This window comes from Dermacentor andersoni, chromosome 11 (genome assembly GCF_023375885.2).
Source record: "Dermacentor andersoni chromosome 11, qqDerAnde1_hic_scaffold, whole genome shotgun sequence".
Classification (NCBI taxonomy): Eukaryota; Metazoa; Arthropoda; class Arachnida; order Ixodida; family Ixodidae; genus Dermacentor; species Dermacentor andersoni.
In genome coordinates, this window is record NC_092824.1 from 36,443,785 (window position 1) to 36,459,733 (window position 15,949).

Below are 15,949 nucleotides of genomic sequence, written 5' to 3' on the forward strand. Positions count from 1 at the left end.
ATGTGTCACTCCGGCACCCAGGATAGACTACTGCTTCTTGGGGACTTCAATGCCCCTCACACCAGCTGGGGTTACCGAACAGACACCCCCAAAGGCCGGGAGCTCGAGCGAGCGACCGAAGCATATGATCTCCAACTCATCATTCTCCCTCAAAACCCGACAAGATTAGGTAACAGCGTCAGTGCAGACACCTTTCCAGATCTCACATTCACAAATAATGTCAACGAGGTATTCTGGACCAATCTAGGCGAGAATCTAGGCAGTGACCATTTCATTATCAGTGTGTCGGTAGGCTCCCCGAAAATTCGGCGACCCTGTGGCCAGGTGGTAATCACGAACTGGGTAAATTATCGCAAAATCCCCATGCCGGAGATATCACCGGCGAACGCTGAAGAGTGGGCAACACACATACGAGACACTCATAAAGCAACATCTAAGCGGCTAGCGCTCACAGCGGAAACGCCGGTAGTTGACAACCATCTGCTACATATGTGGGAAGCCAGAAGGGGGCTAACTAAACGATGGAAAAAACAGCGACTTAATCGCAAACTGCGCCACAGAATTGCTGAAATATCAGAGCGGGCAAACGCTTACGCACAGCAGTTAGAGACAGCGAGTTGGGCGAGCTTTTGCGACTCACTTCGCGAAACTTTACACACCTCCAAGACATGGGCGATACTTCGCAGCATAATGGAACCAGGAAAAACAAAAACGGCCAATACCCGCACTCTTCAAAAACTTGCCGGAGAATTTTCAGGAACAGATCGGGCCCTCCTCACTAAGCTTAAAGAGAAGTACGTAGGAGCAGTAATCACTCCCCCATGCACCTTGCCATACCAAGGGCAAGAAAACGCGGTGCTAGACGCTCCGATAACTAAGGCAGAACTCTTCGCGGCAGCGCAAGCTGCGAAGAGAAATACTGCTCCAGGACCAGACCAGCTCACAAATGCTATGATCCGGAACCTGAACGACGAGCACCTAGAACAGCTTACCCGGTATTTTAATGAACAGATATGGGAGAGGGGCGTAGTTCCACAAGAGTGGAAGGAGGCCAAAATCGTGCTTATTCCGAAAGCAGGAAAACCTCATGATCTACAAAACCTCAGGCCGATATCACTAACCTCCTGTCTTGGCAAATTATTTGAGAAGGTGATCCACACACGTCTCACGTCTTACATTGAAGACCGCAACCTATTTCCCACTAACATATTCGGCTTTCGCCAACATTTGTCGACACAAGATGTTTTCCTGCTACTTCGCGAAGAAGTTCTATGCAACACCGCGGTTGGTGCGGAACATCTCGTCCTGGCTCTTGATTTAAAAAGCGCATTCGACACTATTTCACATGAACTTATCTTATCTGAGCTAAGTGACATCGGTTGTGGACAAAGAATCTATGATTACGCCCGCTCTTTCCTGACCTCTCGCATCGCGACAATAGGCATTGGCACTACGCGCTCAGACCCTTTTCCCATGCCCAATAGAGGTACACCGCAAGGGGCGATACTCTCCCCCCTTCTTTTCAATATCGGCATGAGACGCTTAGCCAAAACACTCGACGTCATACCTGGGCTAGGGTACGCGATATATGCAGATGATATTACCCTATGGGCAACCAGCGGCTCGTTAGGACAAAAAGAAGAAATCCTGCAAGAAGCAGCGACCGTTGTTGAAACCTTCGCTCGCAGCAGTGGAATGAGCTGCGCTCCCGATAAATCAGAATTTATCAGGATACGAGGTCGAGGCCGTCAAACTCACGAGCCGGTGAACCTCTTTCTAGGAGACAGCCAGATAAAGGAGGTCCAGAAAATGCGAGTCCTCGGACTGTGGCTGCAAAGCAACAAACGAGTAGACCACACCATTAAAACCCTTAGGACTACGGTGAAACAGATCTCCCGTATGATCCGTAGAGTAACTTATCACCGAAAAGGTTTCAAGGAAACAGAGACGATCCGGCTCGTTCAGGCTTTTGTGCTAAGTCGTCTCACATATAGCCTCCCTTTCCAGGACCCCACGAAAACAGAACTAAAGGCCCTAGATGCGTTGATTAGAACGTCGTACAAAGCGGCTCTCGGCCTACCACAGGGAACCTCTACTGAACGCCTGCTGGCCCTCGGGATTCACAATAACTACGAGGAGCTACGGGCAGCGACGCTCATATCTCAACGGGAGCGGCTTAGCTTGACCTCCTCTGGCAGAAAATTACTTTGCCGCGTGGGTTACCCTACTCGTCCACAGTATGCGGGAGAAGAACTCGAATCTCTGCCCAGAGTCCTTCGTGAAAGGATAATAGTAGCCCCAATCCCTAAGAACATGAGTCCAAAATACCACTGGGGACGTAGAAGTGCTCGAGCTCGAAAGTTAATGCAGCAATTCGGTGGAAACCCGGATACAGTCTACACAGATGTCGCCCGATTTGGTGCTTACAAATACGCCCTCGCAGTGGTAGGAGCGGCCGCAAATCAAGGGCTTGTGACTTGCGCCACGGCTAGAGTTGCATCTGCGAATACCGCAGAAGCTTCAGCCATCGCGCTAGCTATTAAAACTAAGGACGCTCTGGGACAATCGTCGATAACTCTTACAGATTCCCAAGTCGCATGTAGACTATTCCTCACCGGGAGGCTACCACACAGCACCACTCACCTATTAGGATCTAACCTAACGCAGAAACACATGATCATCTGGTGCCCGGGTCACGCAGGACTCGAGGGCAATGAGAGAGCGGACGGCGCAGCTCGTGCTTTTGTCAACCGAGCGGTCGACCACTCTGACGAAAACCCCTTTTTACCACGAGACATCCTTGAGCACCAGCGGCGCGAGCGAAGAAAGTACAGTCCACCACACCCTGACCTATCCAGGCAGGACTCTTATGACTGGCGCCGAATACAGACGCACACATTTCCAAACCTTTATTTGAAAAATGCCATTCACCCAACGCTGTACAGCGCTCGCTGTCCTTGGTGCGGAGGCCGGCCAACTCTCGCCCACATTACGTGGGACTGCCAGAACAGGCCACCCAAAATTAATACACCGAAAATAGCCGGCAAACTTTCCGGAAGGGAGCAGTGGGAGACTTGGCTCGCCAGCGAGGATCGGGAGATGCAACTGGCGCTCCTCGACCAGGCACGGCGGACCGCTCAAGCCAGTGGGGCCCTGGACTAGGGGCTCCACCCACTCGCTTTCTGCATTTTTTTTTTCTTTTAAATAAACGTTTTGATATATATATGGCGGTGAGCAAGATGCCACCCAGGGCCTTGCGCTTGCGTATCACGCACGACACGGCCGGAGTGGAGAACAGGGAGTTCTGACCCACCACGATGTGCTTAACCTGCGCAGAGCACACGCGCGGCACCCCTGTATGTGTACAGACAGACGACGGCACCGAGATCCGCACTTGTATGTGAATAAAGGGTTTATTTCATCAAAACAAAAACTGGGCACGAATTTCTTACGGGGGAATTGTTATACAGTGGGTAACATTCTTTGCGATCATTACTTAAGAAGCGTACGCTGTGTGCCCCTGAAAGCCAAGACTGCCGTATTTTAAGAGATGAGCGGCTGCAATGAATACAACGCACACTGGGACGATTCCCCCAGTAAACTCTTTTTTTTTTTATACTGCCAATCCTGCGTTTGGTAAATGAAGGCAATGTTGCCGTTGTGCTGCATTCCTCGCATAATTTGCCCGCCCACACGCTCGCCTTCGTTGCAACGCGTCCTCTTTCGAAGCTTGTCCCTGCTGTTGCAGACGCAATGCTCTGGTTGCTTGCGTTATCCGGGCGTTCGCTAGGATTGAGTATTGGGCGAGCTGGTATTGCATTCTAAAACTGCTACAGCGCAACATAGAAAGGAAGAAACAAGCCGAGCCGGCCAGATGAAAGAACAGAGCGGGCGTTCCCTGTCCGCGCTAACCCTCGCCTGCGTTATAACTGCGCCTCGGTAAGGCCGAATCGAAACGCGCCAAGCGTCTCAACGCGTTCGCTTGAAACCCACGAGGAATTCCTAAGACTGTTCGACGGCCTTGTCGATGCACGCGCCTGCGGCGTAATGGTTTCTACATCCGGGTTCTGTACCAGAAGTCGTGTGTCTGAACCCTGCCGTCGGACAATTTTAATAGTGTTTATTGAATTATTTATGGAACAGTAGTGCGTCTAAAGGAATGAGTTTATACCGAGGTCGCGGGATGAAATCCCGGCCGCGGCGGCCGCATTTCGATAGGCGCGAAATGCAAAAAAATGACCGCGTCCAGTGCTCTGGGGGCACGTTAAGGATACCCTGGCCGTGAAAATTAATCCAGAGTGCCCCACTACTGCGCGCCTCGTAATTCAATCGTGGTTTATGGCACGTACACCCCTATAATTCAATTCAATTAGTTGACAAAGTCGCGAAGCCGTTTGAAGTCAGAAGTGCGAAGTTTAGGCAAACGTATTTTTAACCATTACTCCCACGCTGGTCGACAAATTCCGCGTCGGAGGTTGGTGCGCCCACAAGTAGGTGGCGGTATAAGCGTACGGAAGTTTGTGTATTCGCAGAAATTCACCTAGTAAAGCATAGATAGTGCTACGGGTTTCTTGAGACACGGAACGAAAGGACGAAGGGAAAGGAGCAGAAAATAACCCCGGGTACATAGCCAAAGAATGCTACGCAATAACTTGCAATAAGTGGTAACAGACGCATTTGCATCTTTAGTCATTGGCTAGCTGCGGATCCACAGGATAAATACGTTGCACAATATTATTCACTGAAAAATTTGTACATGTTTGCACAAACAACCCTCTGTAAAGTATAAGCGCGTTTATTGTTGCTTATAACGTTACAGGGTACACTGTTTACATATAAAATACTTTTTCAGGCAAGGTACAAACTTTGTCAGGGAGTTCATTGTGTGCACAGGTAAATAATTTCATATTTTGCCACCGATTAACGACATTATTCGGCGAACATGGTTATTAAGCCCTCGGGAAATTTAGTTCATTCTGTTGAGCTTGTCTTGTGCTGTAGATCTAGGTGCAACAAATCAACGATGAGAAGAAATGCTTGCATGAGCTATTTCTGGCGCTAAAAAAAAAAGCAGTTCTAAAGTCGCTATCAGAATCAAACGGCATGCTGTTCAATATATCGAAGGGCGGCGCAGCTGGTCGATTGCCATCCGATGACGTCGATATTCCGACAGTCCGTTTGTGAACAATGTGAACTGGCCTGTAACGAGACGCATAGGCGAAGTCCGAAGTCTTAATGCTTTATGTCAGTGTGACAATGAAACATGCCAAAACATGTGGTGCGTCCGGCACATATATTGTAAAGCGTTCTTGTAAATACGGCAACAAAGTTTCATCTGGTGAACAATTTATTGAAGACAATATTTGCTCTTATTAGGAACAGAGAGGTTGACAATCGGCAGACAGTGAGAATAGCAAAGCTTTCCTCTTGGGATTTCGCGCCCGGGCCACAGCACCTGTACGCCAGACGACGTCAGGAATTTCAGAGTGCAGTAAACCCTCGTTATAACGAAGTAAAGGGGACTGCAAAAATGTCCAGGCCGCCGCTCTGGCCGGTTCCCTCTTCGTACTAAACGGAGGCCGCTGCCCGGAGGCTTCGAGTATTCCGGTCTAAAATGCATTCGTTTGGATCTGGACCGCCTGACGCCTCGATTAAAGCGATAATTCGAATAAAGCTACTGCATCTTTGCGTGTTTGCGCAGCTTTTGTTCAAGGGTACCAACACTCGCGCCCGCGTTTTTAGATCCTTAGATCGCGATCCTCATTTTTTTATCAAAAACCCTAAGCTAAAGTCAATCAGAAATTAGAAGTGCAGCGGCAAGTGCGTACTACTGTGCAACTCAAAAAGAATTGGTGTACAGGGCAGCCAGCTTTTTTGAGTGGACAGAGACGGGACGGGGAGGGGCTCGCTACGACCGAGGCGCCAGTCTGTATACGTACAACAAAGTTGAAAAAAAATTTCAGCGCTACTGTGTCTCGATTTACGATAAGAAAGGTGTAGTACACATAGTTGCATAACTAACACGGCTACCTACACGGATAGAGGTACTGTAAACACTTAGGGTATACAATGTAAGTAGAATCACGAGAAAAAAAAAAGAAAATACGCCTTTATGTTTATGACAATGCAACAAAACACAAAACGGAAGGATGTGCGAACGAGCTGTCAAGGAACGTAAAAAGGAAATCCGGTCTATTTATTGTTATCCATTAGAAAAGAAAACGCAGAAGTCGGGACATTTGGCCTTCCCCACTGAGTCAAGTGGCGACGCGAGACGTTTGCTTCCCGGGCGCACTAGGGAGGAGACCACGCATCTCCTCGAGCGCGGCATAACGCCACCGTCCCAATCTCGGCCGTGCTGGCGGTAAGCGTGGCGCGGTCCGGCACGATCCCGCGCGGCCGTTCGGCTCCGGTACAGAAGAAGGCAGGGAAGGAATATATATAGAGTTTTAGTCAGGCCGCAAACGTCTTACTCTTTTACCGGGTTGACAGCGACGTAAACTTGAGCGGTCGGAGTGCTGGCGCCACCTGGTCACGCAGAGCTCAACCAGACAAGCACATCGCTGTGGTTGCAGTGATCAGATTTATTCTACTTCGCTGCTGGCGTAAATTGTCGGTGGCGCCATAGTCGCGCCACGACTCGCCTCTGCCGAAAATTTACAGCAGCGGCAAACTTGGTTACTGCAATATTAGCTCTGCGTTTGTCTGGTTGAGCTTCCCGCCGCCGGGCGGCACTACCACTACGGCCGCTAGCAGGCTAACTGATTATTTGTCGTCGCTCTGTTTCAAAGGGGATGCAATTAAATCATCATCATCATCATCTCACGTTTACGCCTCGATATCCACCCACCACCCCGCAAAACGCCCCGCCTGCCTGCGTTTACCGGGATTCCGGACAATCCACTCCATTCTATCCGCGATTCCACCTGAGCGCTGGCCAACTAGCGGCCACGCCGCGAACTAGCCGATCCAGGTTCAGCCACGAAGCGAAACTGTTCACACTACGGCGCGCGCTGAAAAGTTGCCTCCTCGTTTTCAAATCGTTGTGACGCCGCCGCGCACAAACCCGAACAAAGAGATGACGGATGTCGAAAGACTTTTGTTGTGTACTATTACACGTATCATCGCGGTGGAAAGACAGCAACGTATCATTTCACAGCTTTCTGAAAGAAGCAAGACGACGCGCATCGGAGAGCGACATGAATAAGAAACGTGCATTGGGGAAACAAAAAGTGGCTGGTTTGTTCGAAACACTTTACTCTGGGCCACTCCTTCCTTCACGGTAGGTAGACCATTGCATTCCATTTACATATTTTAACTACAATGCGGGCTTGTCATAATACGGAGTGTACTTTCGTTTAGGCAGGCACTTTAATAACTTACACTGATGAAGGCGTAAGCTTACTTTCGTTTCTGCCCGAGTCTTACTGCTAACAGCGCATTAAGCAGGAGGAATGTTCTCGCTACTGTATTTCTTGCTGCATGCACGGTAGCAGTGAATGATAACTAGCTCGGAAGGTCTGAATTGGATCACGGAACGCTTTGTGTCGCGAGGCGCATCGTTTTGATAACGTACAGATCCCCGTTTTTTTTATTCAACGCGACGAGTTGTCAGTTATTTGCTCGCATGAAATTTGGGAGCAAGAGCAAATAGCGTGCGTTCCAACTTTTGAGCATCCAACCTGGGCATCGTACCACTAATTTGCCTTTAGACAATGTGCACGGGGCTAAACACCGTCACAATCGTTTCAGTTAGTGTCTAAGCTATGCACTTACACTCGCAGAACTGTCTTTGCTCAAAATAAACCATGCCTAAATTTAGGAAGCCTGTTGGGAGAAACACAATTTAGTTCGATTGAATGTTATTCACTTTTCGCGCTCTCAACGTTTCAAGGGGGTGTGAGGGGCTTCACGAGACCCCCTACGGGCGGCCAGTGTCTACTGTGTATCCAAGCCCGGGCACTACTTCGAACACTGCGCACTGCAGACGCGAACAAGCGCCAGTCAACGGACGCACGCGACTCTACGAAATGTATCAGCGAAAGACAGAAGAAGAAAGGTGCACCGTGGCTCCCAAACTTAGCTCTCATTGTCTTTGGTCCCAAGAGACATTGACCACGCAACTTGACAGTTCCTAGCCTCGTTGTATCGGTACACGATATGCGTACTTGGCTCCTGAAGGCACAGCAGACGTTGCTGCCTATATACTGCGGGAAGCTATGTGATATACAGCAATACTAGTCGCAGAGTACTCTATTAATGTCAAGTACCTTAACATATCAGTGCAGCAACGTCACGCAAAGGTGTTTGCACCTTTTGGAGAGGCCTGCTGTACGCACGAACACTAACCTTCATTAACCTCCGGTTCCTTTGAAAGGCTCTGTCTTTAAAAAAATGATGCGGTGTGGCTCGCTGACCAAGCCGGACCTTTTCACGCACAGCAGCTATTCCCTCTATTCCGTAGCTGAAATCGTTGAGATTGATCAATATAAGGTGACCGGCTGCAAGTAATATACCCTTTCGGCTTCGACGAAACACCCCGATTCAACGCCAAGATCGAGAAACTTGAGCACAGCACCAAGCGAAAGTGCCGCCGTGACCCTGCACATCGTCGCCATCTTTATTTACTTGCACAGTGTTGCCAGTACAAGTAACGTATTCCGGCCGCTTGCGTACGCAAGTCGAGGCAAAGGAAGAGTGTCTATGTTGGCGGTGAAGCTGGCCTTCACCACCAGCAGAGCACGGCGAAGCGACATTCCAACTTCTCCTGTCTCCTCTGATAATAAACCAATTCGAAAAATTCTTCTGATAAAGCGCTCTTACCACGGCCCTATGGAGTGTGGTGAGGGGCCAGACCCCATAGGCCATAGGCCAGACCCCATTTGCCATGGGGTCTGGTGAGGGGCCGTTTAGGAGCCACTGTCCTTTCAAGAAAAACGTGACCGATTACCAGTAGTGAATTACTCTAAAAATAACCAAATTACCACGACGCTACAGGTGAAAATGCAATAAGATACAAATTAAACAAGCAATGTAACCGATTAACCGATAATCTATCATCTTTAATTCTTTACGCAAAAGTCAGCACACAAAACGAAGGAAGCCACTGAGGTGGGCTTTTCCTTACTGATACTGCGTCTGCGGAAGAGCCAGCTTTACAGACGCCCACAGGTCTGAACAGTCAAGGGTAACCAGTCAGCTGGAGGAGCCTAGACAATTGTGAGCTCCTGGCTTACACGCAGCTGTCCGGAAAAGGTACGTGTTGTCACACACGAACGTAAAGGGTGGAATGGCTTATTATTCGTAAAAAAAAAAATCACGCAGAAGCTCCTCTGGGAGTTGTCTAGTATGCATGAGCATTGTGCCACTTGCTCATCTCCACGCAGCCCGGTATCATTATCAATGTTATGAAACTTGATCCGATCAGTATAAACCGTTATCAACCCTTATCGCTCGCTATCAACCTTATCGGATTTGATCCGAGGCTTATCAACACTTATAGATCGGTATGAACCTTATCGCAATCGATCCAATCTTTATCGACTGTTATCGGTTTTTATCAACCTTATCTGGCATGATCCGAGCCTTACCAGCCCTTATCGGTGCTTATTAACCTTATTACATTTGCTCCGACCACTATGAGCTCTTATCGCTCTTTAGCACGTTATCCATCCACGTCTAGCCATGATCAATCGTGATAAGACTCATCTAACCCTTCATCACTCCTTATCATCCTTACGAACTCATTGACTGATCGTCGACCACCTACAAAGTTTTCCCTCTCAAATTTATTCTGTTTCATACATCAATTTTTTTTATAGCGATTCGTCTTACGTGACAAACGGACGGGCGGACTGCTTTTTTTTTTTTTTTTTTTTTCGCTGGGTAGGCATCTAAATGCTTTACGCATTTAAAATACGGTGGCACACAGCAAAGTCAAATGCAGTCGATGCGCTGCGTTCCACAGTGAGTCCCGGAAAGCGGCAGCATTGACGCGATGTCGAAGGAACACGGGTGTTCCCCTTTCGTGACACCTTTCCGTGTCCTCGCTTCACCGGGTGCCCTCTGTGCATATTGACACGTGTACTTGTCTTTATCGGGCGACACGTTTTTGTGGGCCACGGAGCTCGACCCTTCCTTCCCCCCGAGAATTGGCCGACGTCGTGCTCGCGAGTGTTTCGACGGGCCTTCAAGGCGCGGGCTCCTTGACACGTGTACTTGACACGTGTACTTGTCTTTATCGGGCGACACGTTTTGCCGCCTAACAAATGTTACCACACAGCGCGGGACGCGCATGCATGTATCCGAAGTTTCTGGAAAGTTATCGATGCTTCTATCCGCTGTCTGTTGTCGCCGAACCTTGTGTTATCTTATTTCATCGCTTGACACGAATGGTGTAGATGTTTGTAGAAGGCATGCGGGTCCCAACGTTTAGTCTGGAACATTCGATGACTGCTCTATAAAAGCCGACGCGCTTGACCCGCTGATCAGATTTCGACGATCGCCGACCGTGTTCGCCGCTATCGTTGTGCTATAAGTGTAGCCTCTTTTGTTGGCACAGGTTCGCCCAATAAAAGTTAGTTTTGTGTTCCACAGTATCGCTACTGTGTTCTTTGACGTCACGACCACGTGACAATATGCCGGCATACTCATTCCCGAGTACGCCGGCTCGTAACCCGCACGGCAGACGCGAGATGGAGCGTTGTGGCGAGGGACGAAAGGCGTGACTGGACGCGAGTACGAATGAAGGCGACTGACAGTCGGCGATATCATGAGAAGCCAACAAACACTGACACCAAGGACAACATAGGGGAAATTACTTGTGCTTAATAAATGAAAGAAACGATAAATTAATGAAAATTAAAGTGGATGAAAAACAACTTGCCGCAGGTGGGAACCGAACCCACAACCTTCGCATTTCACGGCGAGTGTGAGTGGATGTGGGCGAGTGCCGGTGAGTGGGAAATGACTCCTGAGCGTGAACGCCAGTAAGTGTGAACGGAAACGACAATCAAGGAGAATTGGGTGTTTGTGCAAGCTCGAGGGTCGCGGGATCAAATCCCAGCCGCCTCATTCCGATGGGGGAGGGGGGGGGGGCGAAATGCATAATACGCACTTAAAACCCCTGTTTTCCGTGCATTGTGTGCACGGAAAATTAACCCCGAGTCTCCCACTACGGTGTTTCTCATAATCATATCGTGGTTTTCATCGGCACATTTTCATTGGAAGAGAACTTTTTTTCTTTCGATTTATTAAGGATTGGCGAGTGTGAGTGCTCGCCAATAGGAACCTGGGTGAGTGTGACAAGTGTGAGAACGTGAAAGTCCGAGTACACTGCCTACAAAAATAACGGCGAATGTGAGACAATATTCGCACTTACTTTGCCGACCTATGGCTCTTATATACCGCGGCCTAGTTCAGCTGCCCGTAAAAAGCTGAGAGGTAGTTAGGCGCCACGCACGCCTTCCTTTCTTGCTCACGCATCAAGACTTTTTTGTACTCTGGTGCAATCAATCAATCAATCAATCAATCAATCAATCATTTGATCAATCCTAATGAACAACCGCGCTTCTCCATCACAATAGCAGGATCGTACGGAGTCATCATGCACGCGAAATGCGAATGAACCACTTGTAAAAAAAAAAAATTAATACTGCTGCGCATGGTGTTTACAAAACAAACAAATCTGTACTACTCTCGGACATACAGACTAGTAGGATAAATTATTGTTCCCATTCCTTGCCTTTACCACCGCCGAAACATTAATACAGGGTGTTTCAGCGAACACGTTCAAAAAACTCTTAGTGGTTGCTTGTAGCAGATAGCACAATTCTAGTTGATGAGGTGGCACACTCGAAGCGGCGGACACTACTTGCAAAAAAAAAAAAATTTGAAATGCAAAATCGACTAATGCGCTTGTCCCTAGGCGTGCTGGCAGAAATCGCGGCGCGCGGTAGTGCTGAACTTAGCAGGGCAAGTTGGAGGCTCGACGCAATTAAATTTATTCAATCATGTTTTTACTAATGAAAACAACGTGTCATTATTTCGCATTATTGGCGGCGCCTCCAGGACACCAAAGCGGCAACGGGGACATCAAGACTAGAAGCCGGACTGGCCCGTGCCTGCGCGTGCCATGGAAGTATAAGATCGGCTGTCCGCTATCGCGGACAGACAATTTTTTATGCGAACACCCCCTGGCACGCTATACGGCATCCGCGGCCCCAACTCACGGGCCACCCTGCTTCCAGCTTTGATCCCCCCGCTACCGCTTGGGTGCCCCGGAGGTCCTGCGCCGCCTGCTTTAATATAACCTCAGGTGCTCTCCTGAGGCCTCCGTTGGCCGGTTACATGTGCCCTTCTGGAGCAGTGCTTGTAAAAAATCCGATCTATCGTCGCGACGAAAAAAACGACCCGTGATTTATACAACACCATACAGAACATTGTCCCTTCAGACACAGCGATCACCAAGCGGCGTACGCGCCTATTGCCTCACTGCGCGGGTAGCCAGCGGCGGAGCCTAAACAAACTCGACCGCACTCCGCAATGCCGGCATGCCTAGGGGACAAACGAATACAACGCGCGCTAAGAAGCCTTCTCCGTAGTACCTAGGCTGAGTCATATATTCAAGGAGCAAAAGCCCCCAGATTTTCTCTGTCGCGCCCGCTCTTACTCGCGCCTGCGCAGAAACGTCGAGCGCCGTAAAAAACGCCACGCCCCGCTGTACCTACTAGCAATTGTAAAAACTCAATTTCCTCAGTGCGTTCCTCGTAGCACGCTACGTAGAAACCGTGCGCCGTTGTACCGGCTTCACTGTCGCCCAAGTTAATCACGCTTTGTTATGACTGCAGTAGACAACATGCTGTTTGCCACGCGCAAAAGTAGAATGCAAAAGCCACGCTGGGAACATAGTGGAGGACAGTTCCCGCGCGATGCTGGGCGCTGCTAATTTCCTCCTAACAAGCTCCCCTCGTTAGAGACGAAGCGCCACAAAGGGAAGAAAGAGTTGCCGCACCGGGGAAGGCAGAGACGACGCGAAGGGCTTGTGGAAGTTTCCCGGAAGAAAGCTGATACGAATTGGTGCCTCTCCTATACTGAGAAGCAGAGGAGTAAATCAGTGGGCAGTAAAAGATCTCTCCCATTCCCATGGCTAGACTCCCTCTCCACCTTTGCGCCCGCTGGAACTAAGTGGTGCCGCCGGTCCGATATTAAGTCTGGAACAGTGTTGTTTGTGCTTCTTCATTGGCACATGGCCTGGTGGGTTGTGACCTGCGTGTGACTGGCTGCCACCAGGTGGGAGGGTTTGAACACAGATGTTATAATGACGATGCGGAGAGAAAAAAAAAAGTGCTCTGGGCCATGAAAACGAGGATCATCCTGACGCTCATTGCTAAACACTTGACCTTTTCCTGTTTTTCGTATTCAACGATGTAAATAAATTGTGTTCAACTGCCAGTATACCTGTTGGCTTTCGTTCTCGCAACTTCCGAGCTCCTGGTTTCTTCAGCCCGCAGCCTCCGCCACGCTACCATACGGAGCCGGGTTCGAGACATGACCTAGCGCCGCAACAGCTTCAACAGTTCGTTGCCGCAGCACAAATGCCATCGCAGTTTTTAATGACAGTCATAGCCACGTACGATTGTATAACACCTAGTCTGACGTCACAAGCCGTGTTTCTATCGCTTACGCTCTTTCACTACTTATGTAGAAACCAACAATTGCCACGACATAGGCTCGCGTCGAGCGGCCGACGTAGAAATCGAGCCTTTGCCGTCGTGCAACGTCGTGCAGTCGTCGTGCAACGCGATCGTCGTCTTAGTGCTGTCTCACAGACACAACTACTCAATTTAAAGGAACCCGCTGGTCCACCTGGTGTCGCTTTGCGGTACCCCCAACAACGCTAGACAGCCAGGTATACCTGCAAAAAGTGATTTGCATAACATCGATTCCCACTGTGCATGGGGACTGCACAATCTTTTTTTTTTTTTTATTGCTTTAGAGCACCAACTTTGTCAGATGGCAACCGTTTAGGGCTAGCATAACTGCGACGCATGAAGATACATGAGCAATAACCATAACATTGCTGTCGGTACTGCCTCAACTGAGGGAAAACTCGTTCAATTGTGAAAGTAAACATTGCGCTCTTTATACCTGCGCCCTTATCAGGTCTTCTTTTTTTCTTTCAAACTACACTTTAAGGAATATATTCATCGAGAGACATCGCAATCACTGCAGCGTGTTCTCAGTTTTGAAGAAAGAGTGTCGCAGGCTAGCCAGAAGGGTAAGAGGAAGCGAACCGCTATGGTTAAAAAAAAATATATGGTGTTTTACGTGCCAAAACCACAATCTGGTTATGAGGCACGCCGTAGTGGGAGACTCCGGAAACTTGGACCACCTGGGGTTCTTTAACGTCGAAATGCTACGGTGGCCAACGACAACAGTGTGAAGGGACTCGCACATAACAGCTTCGCGAGCCGTTTCTATAGCATGCGCGGGCCACGTGGAGTAACAAAAAGCCGTCGCACTTTGGTCACAATCCGCCCTGCTTGTCAGACAAGAGACAGCGCCAACTTCAAGGCGCGGCCGGGCAAGGCGCCAGCGAGAGAGAGGCCGCGGTTCGCGATGACCTTCCGTCGCTCTTGACGTATAGCGTTGCCTGTGCGGTACGAGGGAGCCCCGAGTGCTCCAGATTAAGCGCCGTTTGTGCCTCTTTCGCGCGCGCGTGAATTAAGGTGTGCCGCACAGCTGCGACAAGACACAGACGAAGAGTTAAATACGATAGTACCCCCTCTTCCAGGCGGGAATTATTTTTCGTCTTCCGAATCATTAAAAGAGCATATATATACTGCTACGGGGCAGATTAAGAATTTTCGATTCCCGAGATGTTCTGTCAAGTTTGCAGAATGTGGACCCCAGGCGAGGACCCTCTACGGGAAGGTCGTTTACGAGAAAGAATATAAAGTATTTTGTGTCTATAGCATACATGAAGCACCCATCATTCTAATTTAAATATGTGCCTGATGTAAACTACTGCGAAGAACAATGACGGACGTGGACCCACAGCAAGATAACCAAAGCAAACACCTGCAGCCGTCTACCTTCCAACTCGTTTTACTAAGATAATTTACGCATATTACGCGAACTTGCAGCACAGGTTCAATCGGAAGTGTTTCAAGACATTTGCGACAAATCTTCGATATCATTAGCTTTTTTTTATGCGCTATTTTTGGCGCGCACAGCTGTGCACAAGGCAACAGAACGAAGATACGCACATAATGATGGTGCATGCTTCTTCGTTTGCGTCTTGTTCATCATCAGCCTGGTTACGCCCACTGCAGGCCAAAGGCCTCTCCCATACTTCTCCAACCACCCCGGTCATGTACTAATTGTGGCCATGTCGTCCCTGCAAACTTCTTAATCTTATCTGCCCTTCTAACTTTCTGCCGCCCCCTGCTACGCTTCCTTTCCCTTGGAATCCAGTCCGTAACCCTTAATGACCATGGGTTATCTTCCCTCCTCATTACATGTCTTGTTAGAACCACGGAAAGCGCAACCTCCCATCCATCTTCGAGAATCACGTGCACGCAACCTCTCACGTAGCACGCAGTGTATACGCCGCCGTTGGTATATGCGCGTCGCTATGCGGTTCGGAAAAAGTCCAGCGCGATTTGTAGTGCGTCTCACCAACACGCGTCGCGGCGCAGCGCCAGAACAACAGGTTGCGTCTGCCGCCAACGACCATAAACGGGAAACAATAAAAAAAATTCGCGACATATACCGGTTCTGAAATGCTAACGTCGTATAACGGGATGCATATAAGCGAAAGGAAGCGGGGTTTTGTGACGTCACTGTGCGGTTGTCCTACAAAAAATGACCAACTTCCCTATACCAGCAAATGGGGGTAAAGCGAAGCTTCTGCTGTGTGCACCTGACCTTCGTCACGGTTAAGTAA

The 15,949-nt window shown here is 49.2% G+C and overlaps 1 protein-coding gene across 1 annotated transcript in view; it reads right to left on the reverse strand.

Annotated features, from left to right (window-relative positions):
* LOC126517847 (phosphoglucomutase-1-like) overlaps positions 1-15,949 on the reverse strand; it is a 38,467-nt gene that overhangs the window by 17,293 nt on the left and 5,225 nt on the right. The window lies entirely within an intron of this gene.